Source organism: Vipera ursinii, assembly GCF_947247035.1.
Source record: "Vipera ursinii genome assembly, chromosome: Z".
In the NCBI taxonomy this organism is placed as follows: domain Eukaryota; kingdom Metazoa; phylum Chordata; class Lepidosauria; order Squamata; family Viperidae; genus Vipera; species Vipera ursinii.
The window spans coordinates 61,699,866-61,721,127 of record NC_139517.1 but is presented as its reverse complement, the minus strand read 5'-3'; positions in this window follow the sequence as shown (position 1 = coordinate 61,721,127).

Here is a 21,262-nt window from a genome sequence, read left to right as displayed (position 1 = left end):
GCCTTAAATAACACCAGCTGCCTGCAATTAGTGCAGGTTCGCATCCCACCAGGCTCAAGGTTGACTCAGCTTTCCATCCTTCCAAGGTAGGTAAAATGAGGACCCAGATTGTTGGGGGCAATAAGCTGACTTTGTAATAATGCTGCTTGGGGGGGTGAAAGCCCTAATAAACAGGCATATACACAGAATGAAGGCTATTGCTAAGCACATTGATTTGTGCTTTAAATTGTAAGCCACCCTGAGTCTTCGGAGAAGGGCAGGATATAAATGGGATTTTTAAAAAAAGAAGACCAAATGGGAGATCCGCTCCAGGTTTTCCAGCCAGCCCGCCCAGTTCCTGAGTCAAATGTGTCCTTAGAGGTAAGCCGCTGCTCTGGCTGCTGCCTTCCCCACCTGCCTTTCAAGTTGGGATATACTACAGCTGCTCTTCAACTTTAGAAGGAAAGACGCCCAGACCCCAGCCTGTAAAAAATCACAGACTGCAGCTTCTTCTCCAATTGGTCCCGCTTTCCCTGTGCAGACTAAATGGGAGATCCGCTCCAGGTTTTCCAGCCAGCCCTGTCCCGAAATTTTCAGCACCCGAGAGTAGTCTACAGTATTTCCTAAAAAGACATTGAAGAACCAGGAAAGCATGCCCAGTTTTCTTAATAGTCCCAGGTCTTCTTCCCCCAAGCAGAAAACCAGTTTATAGACATGCAAATGTAAACCATCAGGAAGGTTGCAGGCCCCCAGTTGGGAGATTAAGAAGACAAAAACACCTAAAATCTACATACCCCAGCCCCAGGGAAGTAGGACATAACCTTTGGACATAATAGGATTAACCCATCACCATCAGAATACCAGAAAGGCACAGTCAGACTCAGGTCCAAAGTTTATGACACAGGAAATAGCCTCAAACAGGAACAGAAAGCAGCTCCAAAGGAAAGGCTCCACAGGTTATAAAAATCTCCCTACATTTGTTCAGCCCTTCTTTTCTGCCAGCCATCTTCCTGTCTGGTTCTCCTCTTTAATTACAACCTTCTTCCAAAAGCAGTTACCATGTTTATTCCCAGCTTGGATGAACCATAATGAAGATTTTTCTTCTAACACTTTTAAACTTTTGTGAAAAAAACATTTTAAAAACAATGCAGCACTATAATGAAGAGAAAACAGAATATAGACTGGTTCACCTATTGCTGAGTACATCATCTCAATTGAATGAGAAACAAGCAACTCCCATAAAGTTGTTTTGTGATAATCAGAATTTAATAGATTAAATAGGATGTATCCTGGTTGAAAAGCCAGTCCATTTTCGTATTTTTCCTATTCAATTTTTATTTGTTACTGGGATGTAGATATGCTATTTAATATTCTCTGTAATATAAAACCTCCCAAATGAAGGGAGTATTAAAGGAAGCAGCCTATAAAGATACCATTGTTAGGAAAATGTCTTTTATTTATCTTTAATTTACCAAGTTATCTCTTTAAAGTATTGCCTTTATCTGTCACATCATTTGTAGCATTGAGTTTCTCTGACTTTATTCAGTTGCTGGTTTAAATATTGTTAGATGGCTAGTATCAAAAGCTTGGGATACCTTAGAATTGAAGGGATTTTATTATGCTTAAGGTTGATGTTTGATTAGTAGTGATACTTAGTAATCATGTTTGTTTATGAACAAGCAGCTTTGTAGGTGCTTTATATTGGGAAATTAGTTATATAAAAGCAAATGTTTCATGCGTTAGGTACATGTCTGCTTACATCAGACATGTCAAACACAAGGCCCGGGGGCCAGATCTGGCTCGCGAAGTGGTTTCATGCGGCCCGAAGCCATCCTGGAAACAGTGAGGGAACGGCCCCCACTGCCTTGGCCCTGGCCCAGAGACCCTCAGATCTGTCCCACTCCTGCCCAGGCCCCCATAGGCACCCTTGATGCGAACGATGTAGAGCTGGCCACGCCCACCCAGTAGGCCATACGCACTCTAGCCATGCCCACCCAGTAGGCCACGCCCACCCTGGCCACACCCACCCAGCCCCCTGAGGGCAACTGTAATGCTGATGCAGCCCTCAATGAAATTGAGTTTGACACCCCTGGCTTACATGAAAAGAGCATGGTAAGGGGAGGGGGAAAGGAGCTGTGGTGGAGCCTGGGTTGTTGTATATGAGTCATCATGTAGGAATTATTTTTCTGTACCTTTTGGTTCCTAGTACCAAGACCAGATCTCTTTGTTCTGAAGGGGTATAAAAGGTGGAAGACATCTTTTCTGGTTGTTGCCTTCATCTCTCTACCAGCCACGAAGAGAGATGTGGTCACCCAACTCTATTTTGATCAAAATAAAAGTTTGCTTGCTGAAACCTCGGCTCAGGAGTTTCTTTTGGTTCTTTTAAATTCCTGAGTAATGCTGGGGCAATTGTGAGGCTAAGTGTAAAACCTTACAGAATTAAAAAGAAAATACAGGTAGCCCTTGTTAGAAGTACATAAGTTTAAAAATAAAATGATTCTTTAAACCCATTCCTATCCTATGTCCCCTGGAGGGGAGGGGGGAAAATGTACCTACGAGGTTATGGCTTCCTTTATGTACTATTGTTTATTGCCCTTTGATCTGTATAACCTTGTTTATTCATTTTGTTTGCCTGTTTCTTTAACTGCAGTATTAATGCGTTTTCAAATTCTGTCTGCAGGCACAAAACCCCCTTTTTCTGACTGTGATGCTTTAAGAGCGAGAGAGACAGAAAGGAAGAAGGGAGGGGTCTGATCTTTTTAACTATTTTTTTTTCTTTCTCTCTGCTTAGAATTCTGGGTTGAGAAAGGAGGGGTGGATGTGAAATTTAATAATTCTTGCAGTTTCAACATGTAGAGTTTGATACAAAACTATTTCAGTAACTCAATATCTTATTAAGCTTGTCTATTTTTTTGTGGAGTTGCTTTCGTTGCTTTATTTTTTATGTTTTTATGTCCGTGTGAAGGACACACTGATAGAAAATAATACCTAAGAGAATTGAAGGAATTGTAATTCAACCGTTGTTTAAAACGAAGGAGTTGAGAAAATTTTGGGGATTATAAATGAGCTATGTTGTTTTGAATAAAGATTTGTCTGCAAACAAACTCAAACAGAGCTTTGTTGGCTCTTTACTAACCAATTCCTTTGTAAATACAGACAAAGGAATGGGTAAGAGGGGGGGGGGGTTTACCCAGAAGTGGGGGGAAAGAGGTAGCCAGTGGCATTTTTATCTAAAATTTACATTTGTGGAAGTCTTGGTGATAAAAACAATAGCTAGGACACAGAAGCAGCCACTGAAGGAAGGGAACCAGACCCGCTCAGGTGATTTGCAATTCATATACCCTGACTGAGGAAGTATTCAGGAATGTATCCTGACGATGCAGTAAATGTGCCGCTTGTCAGAATCCAGTTTGTAACAAAGGCATGGTCAGATATTTCAAAGACATAGGAGAAACTAAATGATTGGACTACAAAGTGCATAGATGATTTATTGAAGAAAGCTCAGAAGTTACATGTCCAGAAAGACACAAGGAAGTAGGAATAGCACGGGTCAGGAGGAACGCATAAGGAGATTATTATTATTATTTATTTATTTATTAAACTTATATACTGCCCTTCTCCCACAGGACCCAGGGCGGTTCACAAGGCAATTAAAACAACATCACAGTACAAAAATTAATAACAATTAAAATAGATTAAATTATCCCTAATTAAAATCTAAAACCCCTATAACTCTGATTAAAAACCCAATTACAGTAAGTTAAAAAATTAAAAAATCCTCAGTCCTGGCCGGAAAGCTCAAAGAGCCAAGTCCTCAGGTCCCGGCGGAACGAACGAAAATCAGGGGCAGTCCTAAGCTCTATGGGTAACTGGTTCCAGAGGGCAGGTGTGCCCACAGAAAAGGCCCTTCCCCTGGGTGTTGCCCTGAGAAGGCCCTCCCTGTGGGAGTGCACAGGACAAAGGGAACTTGATGCCGGCAGCAGGTGTTCACTCAGATATCCCGGACCCAAGCCATTTAGGGCTTTATAGGTCATCACCAGCACATTGAATCTCACCCGGAGGGCAACCGGAAGCCAATGCAGCTCGCGGAGCAGAGGTGTTATATGGAAGTATCGGGAAGCCCCCATCACAACTCGCGCGGCTGCATTCTGTACCAGTTGAAGCCTCCGAGTGGTCCTCAAGGGCAGCCCCATGTAGAGAGCATTGCAGTAGTCTAACCGGGAGGTCACGAGCGCATGGGTGACTGTGCGCAAGGCATCTTGGTCCAGATAGGGCCGCAACTGGCACACCAGGCGAACCTGGGCAAAAACCCCCCTGGTCACGGCTCCTATATGATCCTCAGCCGCGAATCCAGGAGGACACCCAAGGTGCGAGCCCTATCGACGGGGGGTAACACCTCACCCCTCCATCATTAAAGTTGGAATAAAATGGTTCACTCAAGATGCCTGTATGCACAGCCACTCAGTCTTGGCAGGATTGAGTCGGAGCCTGTTTCTCCCCATCGAAACCCGAACCGCCTCCAGGCAACGGGACATCACGTCAAGGGCATCACTATCATCGGCGTACTGATGATACCCCACCCCAAAACCACGAATGATCTCACCCAGCGGCTTCATATAGATATTGAAAAGGAGGGGAGAGAGGACCGACCCCTGAGGAACTCCACAAATGAGAGACCTCGGGGCAGACCTCTGCCCTCCCATCAACACTGACTGCGAACGGCCCAAGAGGTAGGAGGAGAACCACCGCAAAACAGTGCCCCCCACTCCCAACCCCCTGAGACGTCGCAGCAGGATACCATGGTTGATGGTACCAAAAGCCGCTGAGAGATCTAATAGGACTAGGACAGAGGAACAACCCCTGTCCCAAGCCCGCCAGAGATCATTCATCAGCATGACCAATGCCGTCGGCCTGAAACCCGATTGGTACAGGTCAAGATAATCAGTTTCCTCCAGGAACAGAGGAAGCTGATGTGCCACCACCCTCTCAACAACCTTCGCTAAAAAGCGAAGATTGGAGACTGGATGATAATTATTCAAAATAGCTGGATCCAGGGCAGGCTTCTTGAGAAGGGGTCTCACCACTGCTTCCTTCAAGGTGGCGGGAAAGACACCCTCGCTCAAAGAAGCAGATATCACTGCCTGGAACCAGCCTCGTGTCTCCTCCCGAGCTGAATAAACCAGCCAGGAAGGGCACGGGTCCAATAAACAGGTGGTAGAGCTCAGCCTCCCCATAATCCTGTCCACCTCCTTGGGAGTCACAGGATCAAACTCAGTCCAGATAATACTCTCAAGACCACTCGATTCCTCCCCGTCAGACTCTGACCAGTCAGAGTCCAAACCGGTCCGAATCTGAGCAATTTTGTGCGCCAGATGCTGGCTAAACTCCTCGGCCCACCCCTGCAAGGGCTCCTCCCTCATCTCCTGAGAAAGGAGGGAACGAGTTACCCTAAACAGGGCAGCCGGGTGATTATCTGCAGACGTGATGAGGGCGGCGAAGTAATTAGACTTCGCCATCCTCATCACCGCAAGATAAGACCTAGTGAAAGATCTTATTCACAATTGGTCAGAATCAGACCGGCTGGATCTCCAGCAGCTCTCCAGACTCCGTCTCCGACGCTTCATCTCCCATAGCTCCACAGAAAACCATGGAGCCCATTGGGATCTGTGCAGGGTCAGGGGTCACAAGGGTACAACCCGGTCAAGTGCCTCGGTGGCAGCCCTCTCCCAAGCCTCCACCAAGGCATCAGCCGGGCTGTGAGTGAGGGAGATAGGTATAGACCCAAGCGCCGTCTGGAACCGTTCTGGATCCTTTAGGCGCCTGGGGCAGAACCACCTGGTTGGCTCCGCAGCCTAGCAGTGAGGGTTAGTGTATCAGAAGACCATCCATAGGAGGTGATGATTGGACCATGACAGGGGGACAGTATTTGTCATACCCCCTCCCAGATCATCAAACCACTGTCCAGATAGGAAAACCAGGTTGAGAGTGTGCTCCCCTCCATGGGTCAGGCCCTGAATTATCTGGATCAGGTCCATGGCTGTCATGGAGGCCATGAACTCCCGAGCTAACTCTGACGACCCGCCCAGGGATGGAAGGTTGAAATCACCCAGAACCATAAGTCTGGGAAATTCAACCACCAGCCCTGAAAGGGTGTCGAGAAGCCCGGGCAGAGTTGTTGCAACACAGCTTGGCACCAGGTATGTCAGCAACAAACCCAACTGAACCCCAGAGCCAAACTTCAGGAGGAGTGACTCACTCCCGCCAATCTGTACGACAGTGGTCTCCCGAGGGTATAAGGTCTCTCGTATAACCACCACCACCACCCCGCCCCTACCCTGAGCCCGTGGCCAGTGCAGCACACAGAAACCTGGAGGGCAGAACTCAGTCAGAGGGACACCTCCCTCTGAGCCCAACCAGGTTTCCGTAATGCATGCCAGATCCGTGCGTTCCTCCTCGATCAAATCTCGGAAGAGAGGAGCTTTGTTCACTATGGATCTGGCATTAAAATACACCAGCCTAAGCTCAGGGGCCCGATCTCCCTCATCCCCGGGTAAACGGGTATCAACCGGAGGGTCGGAGCATGCCACCGCTTGAAGACAGCAGGGGCGTGATCCCAGATGTTGATACGGCCCTCTGTGCAACCACCTGCTACCATTCCCAATCGTCATGGGGATTTGAAACCCCACCCCACAACCGGAGGAACCAGAAATCCCTAACCCCAAGCTCGTCTCGCCGGGAACCATCTCTGGCCTGGACTGACAGCCGGTTGATAAAATACCCTTATCCCTCCCACCCCTATCATTCACCCCCCTCCCTAACCCCCTAAAACAACCGACTAAAAACATAGTAGGGGCTCTTTAATCTGCTTCAACCAGCAGCCCCTATCTATGCCCAACTACCTCTCAGGGTCCCAACAATTGGGCCCTGATGCTTTGGGTGTGGCCAACATGGACATTTTAAGAAAGATTGTCCTGTGCAACAGCAGGAAATGCAAGTGTACAAGTTAATGGAAGGGGATGAGGAGCAATATGGGGGGGGGTCAGGGGCTCTTTATATTTAAGTCCCATGCGGTCGCGTGTTCAGCGGATTCATTCCCTGAGCCTAAGAAGCAGGATCCAAGAACGCAGGAATCGAGGAAAGATGCCGAAGGTCAGCAAACTCAGAGAGTTCGATGTAAAGCATCCAGAAAAATGGCCGTCTTACCTCTTGCAAGTGGAGAACTATCTACAAGCAAACCAAATTGCAGACGAAGGCCTAAAAGCTGTCACGTTACTATGCATGTGTGAACCAGCAACTTTCGACCTAGCAGAGAATCTTTTCATGCCAATGTCCATTGAAGCAGTATTGTTTGCAGACCTTAAGAAGAAGCTGACTGGGCAGCCCAAGATGTCGGAGATGGTGTTTTAAATTTGACCAAAGATTGCAGCTACCTGGAGAGACAGCTTCAGAGTTTATCGCAGGCCTAAGGCAGGCCGCACGCCTTTCCAAGTTCTCGAACTTAGAGGAACGACTAAGAGACTGGCTCGTCTGTGGCCTTCGATACAGAACCCTCCAGCAGAGACTGTTTGCTAGACCCAATCTCACATTCTCTGAGGCACAGGACAAGGTCATGGCCATGACGAAGCCACTGGGGGTGCAGTGCAGACAGTTCAACCAACCAAACCTTCAAAGGTTGAAGATTCCATCCATCTTAAGGTCACCAAATGCGTCGGAGAATTGTCAGAAGATGAAGAACCCGAAATCAACAAGCTCCAAAGGCAACCAAATGCGCAAAACCACAGCACCACCAACGAGAGTATGATTACAAGGCAGTTCTCTTACCTAGATGTAAGAGGTGCAGAGGCAACCATCTGCATGCGAATTGCAGATTTTGCTCGGCCACGTGTAGAGCTTGCGGAAGGACCAGCCACATTGCACTGGTTTGCAGAGCCTGCCAGAGAGACAGGCCACCCAAACACCAGTCGGAGGAACTGACTAGGAGAGGTACTGGGGCCCAGGGTCTAGTTAGTGTGGGGTTCTTTGGAAGCCGGAGAGTCGTTTGCCGCACCGGGGCTCATCGCCCCCTCAAGCCTAAACTCAAGCTCTCGGTAGAGCTACAAGGAGTTCCATGTAAGATGGAGTTGGACTCCGACTTGGCAGTATCGATCATTTCGCAAGACACATTCAACTTTGTGTGTAGGCGCAGTAACAATTGGGCTAAACTAAGACCCTCAGATATCATTTTAATGGATTTTCAGAATGCTCATGTTAAAGTTAAGGGTGAAGCCACATTATTGGTAAAATTTAAAGGGTTTTGGGGGCACCTGGATGTAATAGTAGTAGAGGGCCAAAGAATGAGTCTTATTGGACTGGATTGGTTTGATGCTCTAGGCATTCAAATTACAGGCATTAACCGGACACAAACTGCAGACCTCATGACTGTTTGTGAAGAATACACGGATGTTTTTGATTCAACCCTGGGGACTTACACTGGCCTGCCAATTTCTTTTAAGTTAGGTCCTAACGTTGTGCCAATTAGGATTAAGCCTCGCAGGGTCCCCTTTGCCCTAAAGCACAAAATCGATTCCGAAATCGATAAGCTAGTAGAACAGGGCGTATTACAGCCTGTTGTTGGGGGGGGGGAAGTGGGAAACTCCTATTGTCACCCCACTGAAGTCCAACGGGGAAGTTTGTATTTGTGCTGATTATAAATGCACATTAAATAAGGCCCTTAAGCAACATGCTCACCTGGTTCCTGTAGTCAACCATATTTTAGCCTCCTTGCAAGGGGGAACCATTTTTGCTAAACTTGATTTAGCGCAGGCGTATCAGCAATTGCTGGTTGACAAGGCCACAGCCACTGCTCAAACAATAGTAACTCACAGAGGGGCATTCAAAGTCAAACGCTTACAGTCTGGAGTCAGTTTTGCACCGGGTATTTTCCAAGGGATTATGGAATGCACACTTAAGGGTATTCAGGGTGTCTGCCCTTATTTTGATGATGTTCTCATTGCCGGGGAATCCCCAAACGTGTTGGCCAGTAGGCTCAGGGCTGTTTTGCAGAGGCTCCGCAATGCGGGCCTCCAATTGAAGAAAAACAAATGTAGTATTGGGGTCTCATCAACGGAATTCTTGGGGTTCCGTATCGATGCGAATGGAATTCACCCTGCTGATTCAAAAGTGAAGGCCATCAAAATGGCTCCAAGGCCAAAATCAAAAGGAGAGCTGCAAGCATTTTTGGGCCTCCTGAATTTTTATCACACATTCCTACCTCATAAGGCTGCAATAGCAGAGCCCCTCCACAGGCTGCTTGATTAAAAAGCCCCTTGGAAATGGACTAACTTACACGGAAAAAGTTTCCAGGATCTGAAAGCCCTTCTATCAGAAAAGTCCACTGTAACTCATTACATAGAGTCTAAACCTGTATGTCTTGCATGTGATGCATCTCCCTATGGGGTGGGGGCAGTCTTAAGCCACACAGAGAAAAATGGGAAACAGGTTCCTTTTGCATTTTACTCTAGGACTTTATCTTCTGCTGAGCGCAATTATGCACAGATTGATAAAGAAGCCTTGGCCATAGTGGCTGCAGTTAAGAAATTTCATGATTATTTATATGGCAGGGATATCACTGTCTACACTGACCACAAACCTCTCTTGGGGTTGTTCACAACAGACATACAAACTCCCCACATACTATCTTCAAGAATGTTGAGATGGTCTATATTTTTGTCTGCATACAATTTTAAGTTAATTCATAAACCAGGGAAGGAAATGGGCCATGCAGATGGCCTCAGCAGACTACCACTGCCACTAATGGATTCTGATCCAGCTCCTGCTGCTAAAATATTGTCCATTCAAGACTTACCTGAGTTTCCCCTCCATGCAGGGGATATTGCTGCTGAAACTGCCACAGATAAAATTCTGAGTAGAATGTTGTCATGGGTATACACAGGCTGGTTAGAAAAAAGTCCAGGCTCTGAGTTTCAAAGTTATTTTGTCAGGAGACATGAGTTGTCTGCACACAAGGGCTGCATTTTATGGGGCAACAGAGTCATAATTCCCACTTCATTGAGGGACAGAGTCTTACACTCTTTACATGAAGGCCATCCAGGCATTGTCAGAATGAAAGCCTTAGTGAGAAGCTACCTTTGGTGGCCTGGCCTGGATAAGGCTGTAGAGGATCAAGTTCATGGTTGCTATACATGCCAGCAATCTAGGCCTGAAATGCCTCAGGCCCCAGTTCACAGGTGGGAGGAAACACATACCCCCTGGTCTAGGGTTCACATGGACATGGGCTTTTTCAAGGACAGCTTTTCCTGATAGTAGTGGATAGCCACTCAAAATGGCTGGAAGTAGTTCCAGTTCCTAATATGACTACTGCTAGGACCATCCAGGTGCTGAGAAAACTCTTTCCAACCCATGGGTTGCCTGACGTTTTACTTTCTGATAATGGGGCTCAATTCACTGCTGCTGAGTTTCAGACTTTTCTCAGAGCTAATCTCATCAGACATGCTATGTCTGCACCATTTCATCCTTCTTCGAATGGACAAGCCAAACGCATGGTGAGGACAACAAAGGAGGCACTCAAGTGTATTATCACAGGTAACTGTCATCACAGATTGGCAGGGTTTTTTGCTCTGCCAGCATTCTACGCCCTGCACTGCTACAGGTAAAAGTCCTGCTGAGCTACGTTGGGGAAGGCGTTTGATTACTAAACGGGACAAGTTGCATCCAGACAGAGTGGTATCAGAAGCCTCTAGACCACAGGCTGGCAACCCGCAGCTCCAGAGCCACATGCGGCTCTTTAAGCTGTCTCCTGTGGCTCCCAGTCCTCCTCCACCATGTTCAGTTCCAAAAAAAAAGTGGGACTAAAAATCAATCAATTCAAACTGCTCACAAAAAAAACCTCCCTAAGTTTGAATTGATTGGTTGAACTTTGCTTCTTCGGACTGCACGTGGTAGCAGCGGAGGAAGCAGAGGAAGAGATAGGAGGACTGGAAAGGTGAGTGGGCCCTTTTTCTATTATTATTATTATTATTATTATTATTATTATTATTATTATTATTATTATTATTATTTATTAAATTTTTATACCGCCCTTCTCCCGAAGGACTCAGGGCGGTGAACAGGGCATATCTTAAAACTACAAAAATACAAAAATTAAAAAAGAATTAAATTATTGCCCACAATAAAAACAATAAAAATATATATAAATATTAAAATCCTAAGTAATTCCCCATCAGGCCAGGCCAGCTTGTTCAAATAAATGGGTCTTTAACCCGCGACGGAAGGAGCGGAGATCCGGTGCCATCCGGAGCTCAACCGGCAGCTGGTTCCACAAAGCCGGAGCGCCCACAGAGAAGGCCCTCCCCCTGGGGGCCACCAGCCGACATTCTCTGACTGGAGGCACCCTGAGGAGGCCCTCTCTGTGGGAACGCACGGGGCGGAGGGGAGTTGACGCCGGCAGCAGGTGGTCCCCGAGGTATTCCGGACCCATGCCTACCTGCTGCACGGGTGGGAGCGGCCAGTCTCAGCATGCCCCGGGCCTGCCTCTTTTCTGCCTGGCAGGTGTCCCCTTGCCCTGCTCCGCTGCTACCTGTGCTAGCCCGGGGGGGTGGGGTTTCCCACTGGGGGTCTCAGAAATCTTCCCATCAGCCTCCACCTTTTGGCCGTCCCCTTTTCTCAGCTGGCTGGCCCAAATGAAGAGGAGCCGAAGGTAGCAGCTCTGCAAGCCTCCGCCACCCCCTTCATTCGGGCCAGGCAGCTGAGAGAAGGGGGAAGCAGAGGCTGGATGGCCTGAAAGAAAAGGAGCCAAAGGCAGCAGCTCTGCAAGCCTCCGCCACCCCCATCTCTCAGCTGCCTGGCCCGAATGAAGAGGAGCAGAAGGCCGAAGCTCTGTGGCGGAGGCAGGCAGATCCCCATACAGGGGTGGGGATGCCTCTGGGTCCCTGCACAAACGGCGACAGGGCAGGCAGTACTCGGCAAGCGGGTGTGGGTGATGCTGCCAGCAGCAGAAGAAGGAGGTGCGAGCTGTGAAGAAAGAAACTTTGCACTCCGGTTCTTCCCAGAGAGGGACTTTCATTACTTGTTTTTATTCGGGAATTAAATTTCACATATGTTTGGCAATGTTCATGCCAAAGCAGGTACCATAATCGAAGCCACGCAAGGAGCCGAGCTTAGCCAAAGCACCTCCAATGCCTTTTTCTCCGCCCGAGAAGCAAAATAAAGGGTGCCCAGGGTGCACGCTTACGCTCAGTTGTATGTTTGGAACCCATACGCTCCATTTGTAGTTGCGGTGTCCCCGGCTCTACTTGAGCGGGCTCTTTATTGCTCAGCCCACCTGCCTTGCAGTAACCCACCCTTTCCTTCCCCCCCACTACAGTACTACCCTTCCCCTCCTGCGCTTGGTTGGCCTTGGAGCTGCTGCTGGGCAATGCCGTTTGTGTGCTACCAAAAGGTGGTGATCCTGGGAAACCACTCTGCCCAGCCAGAGGAAAGTGGAGGGGGCTGTCCGTGGGAGGCACCACATGGCAAGAGGTGCCGGGCAGCTGCTCTGCTGTGAGTGGTGCCTCAAGAACCAGGCATGGGTGGAAGTTGGCAGTTCGGCAGGGAACAAAGGGAGCGCTGTGGAAAAGGGAGCTGGGCAGGCTGGGCACGTGCTGAAACGATGGCCGGGAGGATAGCAGCGAAAAGGGGACCAAGGGAGGGGCGGCAGGTTTGCGCCATTCCTGAGCTGACCAAGTATGGAGGGCAATTCACAAGGCATCTGGCAGCTGATGGGTGTTGCCTGGCAGAGAGGCAGGGGAAGCAGGAGTTTGCAGGCGAGGGAGGGGAGGCAGGCAAGCGCCAGAACGCCAGGGAGATTTCCACCTTGGTTGCCCCATTTGCTGGGGGGTGGCAGGGTGTGAAAGAGCAAGTAGTTGCACATGTGAAGTCACAGAAGATGCTAAGCCGGAGGCAACCCTCAGATTGAGCTGCAGAGAGCTGGACCGGGGGGGAGGGGGGCAGGGCCAGTGCATGTTTCGCCTCGCCTTAGGCTCCACTCTTCAATGAAGCCTGTTGTGCGCATGTGTGCACGCATTTTGCAGCTCCCACTTTTTTTTGTGAGGGAACCAGTTCCAAGTGGCTCTTTTACCATTTCAGGTTGCCGACCCCTGCTCTAGACCAAAACCCTGAGGGGCCTGCAAATTGGCGATTGGGTTTGGGCCAGAAACTATGGGCCAGGAAATTTTTGGGTTCCTGGTCAAGTAACCAAGGCATCCGGACCCCTATCTTATGAAGTCAGGTTGGAGGGAGGGCGACCAATCAGAAGACACATCGACCAACTCAGGAAAAGGTTTCCAGAATGGTCACTAAGTGAGGACTGTGGCATAAGTCCCTCCTGAGGTCCTCAAACTGGTACCCAAGCCAGCTCACACCAGAACCACCAGGGTTTTCCCTTCTCAGCAGAAGCTGAATCTGACGAAGAACCAGGAAGCTTGGAAGTGCAACATGGAACCCCTGACCAGGTGAGCCAGCCGAATCTCAGCAACCGCTGTGCCTACTCTGCAGAACAGACTGACTCTGGGGTGGGCCAACCTAGTGAGGCCAGCCAGAGCGTTTCAATCCCCCTGGACAATGGAGCACAAGGGGACATGGGTCTACCCAGCCCACTGGGTAAGCTGGTAGACCACAAAGTGAGGGGAACTCCAAGGTGTTCCACCAGGCCACACAAACGTCCAGCATATCTCTCAGACTATATTGTAAAATAAAGTGATGTATAGTGTTGTGACAATTGTACCACTACCTACAGAAATTGGAGCATTTTGAAACTGCCTGTACTGCTTGTAAGCATGTTCATGAGATGTTGTTTAATCTCATTGTAGTCCCTACTACAATGGCACATCTGTAAAGGTCGCCTAATGTCATTGTAGCCACCTTGAATTTATAGCATTATTAATTATTATTTTTGTTATTATTTTATTATGCTTGTTGGGAGTGATTCATAAGTCTTGACTGCTGCTAAGCTTATTAAGGGGTATTATAACCTGATCTTAGGAGGAAGGGGTGTTATGTATTGAGCTTGTGGTAGACAGGCCGTCTCCAGTCCTGCAATTGGTCAGCCCCAAGTGGCAAGCGCAGGTTCAAACCTATTGGCTGCCACCTTAGGGGTAGGCTATATAAGAGAAGGGTGAGGGGTGACATGATAGCAGTGTTCCAATATCTCAGGGGCTGCCACAAAGGGCTGCCAAGCTATTCTCCAAAGCACCTGAAAGCAGGACAAGAAGCAATGGATGAAAACTAGTCAAGGAGAGAAGCAACCTAGAACTAAGGAGAAACTTCCTGACAATTAGAACAACTAACCAGTGGAACAACCTGCCTCCAGAAGTGGTGAATGCTCCAACACTGGAAGTTTTTAAGAAGAGACTGGACAGCCATTTGTCTGAAATGGTATAGGGTTTCCTGCCTTAGCAGGGGGTTGAACTAGATGACTTCCAAGGTCCCTTCCAACTACTACTACTTCTTCTTCTTCTTCTTCTTCTTCTTCTTCTTCTTCTTCTTCTTCTTCTTCTTCTTATTATTATTATTATTATTATTATTATTATTATTATTATTATTATTATTATTATTATTATTATTATATTGTGGCTGGGTGCAGCCCAAGCTCAAGTACAGTTCCAGCAAGAATAAAAGAATGAGTTTCTCTGTACTCCGCCTTGTGTCATCATTCCTGCTCACCAGAGCCCACGACTTAACAGGTGGGATATTGCAGATTGTAGATCGATGGATATGCAGATTTAACTAAATCCTTATATTCTAAATTAATAGATGCTGAACCATGGGTTTTAAAATGAGAGAGCCATGAAAGAGGAAACATTGAAAATCTGAAGCAAGCTTTTGTAAAAGCACCGGTTTTAAGTCTACCAAATTTGGAAAAGCCTTTCCATTTGTCTGTAAATATGGAAGATGGAATAGCACAGGGAGTGTTGACTCCAAACTGGGCTGGACAAAGAAAGCCAGTTGTTTTCCTTTCAAAAATTATGGACCGTGTAATAAAGGTGTGGCCCATATGTATACAGGCAATAGTAGCCACTGCGCTTTTGGTTCAAGAAAGCAGAAAGCTAACCTTCGAAGGAGCACTTATTGTAAGTACTCCCCACCAAGTCAGGACAATATTGCAACAAAAAGTAGGAAGGTGGCTTACAGATTCTAGAATTTTAAAATATGAAACCATACTAATGCAAAGGAGTGACCTGGTACTAACCACTGATCACAATTTAAACCCTGCCCAGTTTCTGGCAAACACTAGACAATTAGATCAAGAGGGTTTGGAACATTATTGTACAGAGGTGATTGATTTGCAAGCAAAAATTAGACCGGATCTGGAAGAGTACCCACTAGAAGACGGGGAGGCATTATTTATAGATGGCTCCTCTCAGGTAGAGAATGGGTTAAAGAAAAACGGGTATGCAATTATAAATGGACACTCCAAAGAGTTGTTAGAATCCGGTAGCCTACCAAAGAACTGGTCAGCCCAAACTTGCAAACTATATGCATTAAATCAGGTCCTAAAATTATTAGAAAACAAGGCTGGAACTATTTATACAGATTCAAAGTACGCCTTTGGGGTGGTCCATACCTTTAGAAAAATTTGGGTGGAAAGGAAAGGATTAGCAGCAAAGGAAAGGAATTGATTTATGAAGGGCTGATAAAACAGATAATGGAGTCCCTCCAGTTACCAAAAAGAATTGCCATAATCCATGAGAGTACACATCAGAGGGGCAATTCTTTTGAAAGTGTGGGAAATAGGATTGTGGATGAAGAAGCCAAGAGGGCAGCAAATGAAGAAAGTATAAATGTCTTAATACCCATTGTAGAAACGCTAGAAAAGATCCCTGTGTTTTCAGAAACAGGAAAAAGAAATAATGCAGATAGGTGGGCAACAAGGAGAGAAGGGTAAATGGTTTCTCCCGGATGGGAGGCAGGTAATCAATAAACCCATAGCGCAAGGATTATTGGAGAAGTTACATGAAGGAAGCCACTGGAGGGGTTCAGGCATTAGTGAATGAGCTCCTGAAACATTATGGATGTATTGGAATTTATACAGCAGCAAGACAAGTGGTGGATAAATGCTTGATATGTAAAAAGATAAATAGGCAAGCCATCAGGATGTTAAACAAGGTAATTGAGCATACTGCAATAAGTGATTTCAAGAATGCTGAGGAGATCCGGGAAAGTTTAAAACCATTTGAAAAAGAATATATTTATTTTTAAATTAATGTAAAAACAGAAAAGGGTGAATTTGTTAGAAGTACATAGTTTAAAAATAAAATGATTATTTAAACCCATTCCTATCCTATGTCCCCTGGAGGGGGGGATGTACCTGTGAGGTTATGGCTTCTTCTATGTACTATTGTTTATTGCCCTTTGATCTGTATAACCTTTTATTACCTCTGTATCTGCTGAGAAATAAAGACTGATGTTATTTCTTTTCCCCCAGAATGTACTTAACAAAATAATAGGATAACCGGGGGGGGGGGGAGTTTGAAAGGAATGTAAATCAAGGGGAGGGGTGATGTATTCTGGTTAGGCATCTCAGACAAGAATGTACCCTCTGAGGGACTTTCAAATGGGGCTGAAGGGGAGGGGAGGGGAGGGGAGGGTGTCATGATAGGATTGTATATAATGCTATGAATTTGAACATTTGGGTGTGGTCTCTAATTTAGAACTTCATGTTAGAGATCCACCGCACTTTGCAAACTGCTTTTTCTATTTTCTGCAGAATAAACTCTTTTGTTTGCAATCCAATTTTGTTAGTGTTTTAATCACATTTCTAACATCCGCAACATACAACCATAATGGAACCTGCCCTTAATGGTTGCATGTTCTAATGGTCATTAAGAAATCCCACAGTTGTTAGGTGTAGTTCGCCAGGGGTGCAGTTTTACCAACAACCAAAACTAAGTTCCAATTTTTGGCAAAACTATTATGAAATGTGGTCACATCACTCCTGGATCCTGCAAACAGCCATAAAGGCAGCAATGTTGCCAAGTGCCGGAAGTCTGATCCCATCACTATGGAGGATGCCTGATCATACAAACTTTGGAACCAGGTTGTATCTATTTTAGAGGATAGGTCCATTGTAACTTTGAATGCTTGCTAAGTGACCAATCATAAGTCAACTTATGAATATATCCTATTCTTTTCTTTGTGTTTCTATGTATTGTCAGTTTTATATATTTGACATCAATTGACTTAATAAAGTTTCTATCATAACTCAAGGACTACCTGTAAAATATTTGGAGAATAAAATAGTTTTACCTATTTCTAGGAGGAGAATAGAGCAAGCACTAAGCAGACTTCTTGGGAAAGTGAGTTGTGTAAGTAGAGAACCACCACTGAAAATAAATGCTCATTGAACACATTGAGTTATACATAAAAATAAACCAGTAGTAAGGCAGAATAATGCAATACATATTAGAATGATGTGTTCATAACTGGTTCCATTTAGTATTTCAGCTGCTACATTTTGTACTCTCTGAAATGACTGCATCAAAGGCAGTTCCTTCCATGGGCAGTATGCTAATCTAAACAAGTGATATCAAAGCACTGATTGCTAAAGCTAGTCTATATGTATGTGAATAGGTTGAGCACCAGACCAAATTAAAAGATCATGTGTGCTGCAGAGAGCATGTTGTTGTTGTTAGCTGCAAAGTTGTGTCCGACCCATCGCGAACCCATGGACAATGTTCCTCCAGGCCTTCCTGTCCTCTACCATCTTCTGGAGTCCATTTAAGCTCACGCCTACTGCTTCAGTAACTCCATCCAGCCACCTCATTCTCTGTCGTCACGTTCTTCTCTTGCCCTCAATCTTTCCCAGCATTAGGCTCTTCTCCAATGAGTCCTTTCTTCTCATTAGGTGGCCAAAGTATTTGACATTCAACTTCAGGATCTGGCCTTCTAAAGAGCAGTCAGGGTTGATCTCCTCTAGGACTGACCGGTTTGAGAGCATATGAACCCCTTAGTTTAAATAAATAACTTTGCAAGCATCAGGGATTAAAAATTCATGTAGATACCTTTGTAGTAACTGGGTTTGTTATATTTTATTTATTTATTTGTATCAGCCCTTTGTATTTACAGATAACTCGCACAAATGTGGCTAACATGCCTTCTTCCTATTTTCCTCATAACAACAACCCTTTAAGGTGGGTTGGGCTGAGAGACAGTTACTGGCCCAAAGTCACTCAGCTGGGTTGGGGCTCTTCCAGCCCATTGAAATGACCCCTGATCGATTACCAGATTAAAATGGTTTTATCAAGTTCACCTGAGCAAATTGCAAGATGTAAGCTGTTCAAGTAATTTTATTTATTCATTTATTTATATTCCACTTCTGCAACCCTGTGAGAGGAGTTGGGCTGAGAGAGACTGGTTGGCTGTGTCTTAACCACTAAACAAAGCTGCCTTTTTCAATTAACTAATAATGATTTTGTCAATGCCAGTGGTGCTCCAGATGTTTTGGGGTTACATCCAAGGAGCCAATTAGCATTGGTACTATCCTTACTTTTTTTTTTTGCTGCAGTCACTCTACCCCTGTTTGTTGTGATTTTTTTATATAGTTCTTTCATTTTTGGTGTCTCCAGGTATTGCCATGTCCACTTTCCAGACTTTTTTGTCTTTATCTGAAATAGAACCAAATACTAAATAGATCCAGGCTATTTGGCTTTCTAGAATCAACCAGAGGTTGCCACTTGTTGAAATGCTGATTAAATGTGTTATTTAAATATTATAAAAGCCTTACTTGAATATTATGAAAAAGATAAGAGCTGGCACTATGTCCTAAAGAAACAAAACAAATTAACAGGCTTCTCCTGACTGACACTAGAACCGTGGTGGCAAACCTATGGCACACATGCCAGAGGCGGCATGCAGAGCCCTCTCTGTGGGCAAGCGGGGCCAGGCTGCTCCCTTCGCCCTCTCCATGCACACCAGCTCTCTCACTCTCTTTCTATCTCTGCACCAGGAGTCAGGGAGCAGCTGCAAGAGCCGGGTAGGGAGAGGGGAGAAACCAGAAGCAGCGCAGAAAAAGAGGTGTCAAGATGAGCTCAAGGGCCAGGGAGGGAACAGGGAAAAAGATTGCTCTTGCCACTATCTCCCTTCTGCTGGCCACTGGGAAGCCTGGCAGCACAGCTTGGCACAGCTACACTGGGAAACTCCAGTGCCCCAGAGTTGCAAGTGAGTTTTGGAAAGTTTGGTGGACGTTGCTAAGAAGTGAGCGAATGACTTCAGTTCCAGAATCATGTGAAAACATGCAATATCTGGAGTACGGATTGGAAAAGGGTGGGCTACACTCAATTTGCCAGCAAATTTGGAAAACTCAACAGTGGCCACAGGATTGGAAAAGATCAGTTTACATTCCAATTCCAAAGAAAGGCAGTGCCAAAGAATGTTCAAACTATCACACCATTGCACTCATTTCTCATGCTAGTAAAGTTATGCTTTACAATTAGGGCATTATATCAAAAGCAAACAGCCCATATAATAGTAAATAACAGCCTGACCGAAGTATGCAATATTGAAAAGGGCACAAGGCAGGGGTGTCCGTTATCACCTTTATTATTTGTTTTAACATTGGAGATATTATTGATTAAAATACGGAATTTGGAAAAAATCAAGGGAATTCAAATAAGAGATCAGGATTATAGATTGAGGGCGTTTGCAGACGATCTGGTTGTTACGGTGACCCAGCCAGAAAATTCTATTGTGGAATTGATGGAGATAATAATGCAATATGGGAAAGTTTCTGGATTCAAGGTTAATATACAAAAAACTAAAATGCTGCCTAAAAACATGACAGTATTACAAAAGGCTGTTTTAGAAGGGTTAACTGGATTTGAAATTGTCAAAAGGGTTAAATATTTGGGGGTATATTTGTCACCCTCAAATGCAAAGTTATATAAAAATAATTATGAAAAGTTATGGGGTAAAGTTCAAAAAGAATTGGACATCTGGAAAAAAATTACAATTGTCATTATTGGGAAGAATTGCAGCAGTGAAAATGAATGTTTTGCCAAAATTTCTATTTTTATTTCAAATGATACCTATTCTTAAAAAGGATTCAAATTTGGAGGAATGGCAAAAGGGTATTAATAAATTTGTCTGGGCAGGGAAAAGGCCACGAGTTAAATTTAAGATTATGCAGGATACGCATGAAAGAGGTGGTCTTAAAATGCCCAACTTTAAATTATACTATGAAGCTGCTGCATTGTCAGCGATAAGTGATTGGATTAACTTAACACAAGGGAGATTATTAAATCTTGAAGGTCATGATTTATTTGGTTGGCATGCATATTTATTGTATGATAAGAAGGTAGATAATGTGTTTAAGGTGCATATTTTAAGACATGCTTTGTTGCGAGTTTGGAAAAAGTATAGATATAAATTAAATTATAAGATGCCTTTATGGGCAATACCGAAACACGCAATAGAAAACATAAATGTTGGGTTTAAACATGATGTGACTACATATAAGGAAATTTTAAGTTTGAAGAGGAATGTATGGCGTTTGAAGCCGTATAACTTTTTACGAGGAGAAAAGATTGTTCAAACTTGGTTTCAGTATGGGCAACTACAGGCCAGGTGGAAAGAAGACCAGAAAATTGGTTTTTCAATGACTGATGAAAATCTGGTAAAGCAAATTAGAAATCAGGGTCCAGCACATATCAAACGGATATATCTTGCATTGATAGAAATTGATTCAGAAAAAGAACTTGTTAAAGATTGCATGATAAAGTGGGCTCAGAACATTCAAGAAGTTATTACAATGGATACTTGGGAAAAGATCTGGGTGAGAAACGTAAAATTTACGCAAGCTCAAAATTTAAGAGAGAATTTTTATAAAATGTTTTATAGGTGGCATTTAGATCCCAAAAAGTTAGCAAGTATGTATCCGAATTACCAGCCTAAATGTTGGAGGTGTGGTGGCGAAGACGCAACGTATTTTCACATATGGTGGACCTGTAAAAAGGTTAAAGCATTTTGGATTAAAATCTAGTGGAATATGCAGAAGATATTTAAGAAAAGGATAAAGTTTTGTCTGCAATTGTTTTTACTGGGCATTATTACTGATACTACTGTTGTGGACACTAAGTTGATGTTGAACTTAATTACGGCAGCAAGACTTTTAATAGGGCAATACTGGAAGAAGGAAGAACTGCCGACTATAGAGGAATGGACTTTAAAAGTTTCTAACCTGGCGGAAATGGCAAAGATTTCGGCGTATTTGAAAGACCATTCGCAACAATGATATATCGTGGAGTGGAAAAAA